The sequence below is a fragment of the Octodon degus genome, unplaced genomic scaffold (genome assembly GCF_000260255.1).
Source record: "Octodon degus isolate 3935 unplaced genomic scaffold, OctDeg1.0 scaffold00093, whole genome shotgun sequence".
In the NCBI taxonomy this organism is placed as follows: Eukaryota; Metazoa; Chordata; class Mammalia; order Rodentia; family Octodontidae; genus Octodon; species Octodon degus.
The window spans coordinates 9,463,345-9,464,518 of NW_004524669.1; the positions used below are offsets into that span (position 1 = coordinate 9,463,345).

Here is a 1,174-nt window from a genome sequence, read left to right on the forward strand (position 1 = left end):
TTTGTATTTTCTCTTTTGTGCCTTCTCACCATCCTGCACATTCCTGCTCCTTTTCTCCCCTCCCCCCCCTTCCTCCTCTCTTTTCTTTCTACCCTTCCTGATTTTTAGTCCTGAGTCCACAGCCCTTCTGAGCCCTATTCATCCCCAGTGCTCCAGACCCCTAGGCTCTACCATGTGGGGCTCTTGGGTCACCAGAGCTTCAGCTTGCTCACTTTCAGCACTCACTTTGGGTTTCCTTTCTTGTTTCAGACACATGCGAGTATCCCTGGCTTTTTGTAAACCTAAATTATATATTAGTTTTTATTAATACTATATTTTGAAACATTTTACATCAGTTCATTCCACATTGTTTTTGAAGTCACTTGATTTTTTTTCTTTATCATAAACTTACAGAGAAGTTGGAAATACAATACACAGAACTTACTTTTTCTGAGTAACCAGAGAATAATTTGCCAGCCTGATGCTCTGTCATCTGATCCAGCTTAGAATCCAGTGTTGCATGTAGCTCTCCTGGTGCTTTCATCTGCTCTAGCTTGAAACAGTTCCCCAGTGCTTGCTCTGGTTTGTGACCTTGACACTCAGTTGTCTTACAGACTATTGCTGATTTTGTGTTTGTGTGTTTCCTCTTGATTAGATTCAGTTTATATATCTCTGGAAGACTGTTATAGAAGTAATGGTGTGTTCTTTTTTAACTTTATGATTCATGCATTCATTTTGTTTCATTATTGATGTTCACTTTGATAATTCAGGTGCTGTCTGACATGTTGCTCCTTCTAAGGATTACCCTTTATCTCTTTGTCATTAGAATATTTGGTAGGGAGATACTGTGAAACCATATAAATATCTCATTTCTCACTAAACTTTCAATATGTTTATTTTTATATCATTATAAATTATGTTTCTTATTTTATTCAGTGGATTAAAATCTATAACTGTCATTTATTTTAATGCTCAAATGATTCTTGCTTTGGGCAGCAAGCGTCCATTTAAGCTGGGTTTTTCGTCTTTTGACACATCTTCTTCATTACTTTATCATTTTCCTGCTTTCAAATAAAAATCAGGAGACCCAGTCCTAGCCCAGGCCTGGAACTTAAAGTTCAACATATCAATACTTGATGAAAAATACCTGTTCCATATTATGCCTAAGATGTTTGATATGCAGACAGATAGTGAG

General features: G+C 37.0%; 1 protein-coding gene across 1 annotated transcript in view; it reads left to right on the forward strand.

Annotated features, from left to right (window-relative positions):
* The window catches only part of Ccdc73 (coiled-coil domain containing 73), a 151,131-nt gene that overhangs the window by 86,638 nt on the left and 63,319 nt on the right, over positions 1–1,174 (forward strand). The window lies entirely within an intron of this gene.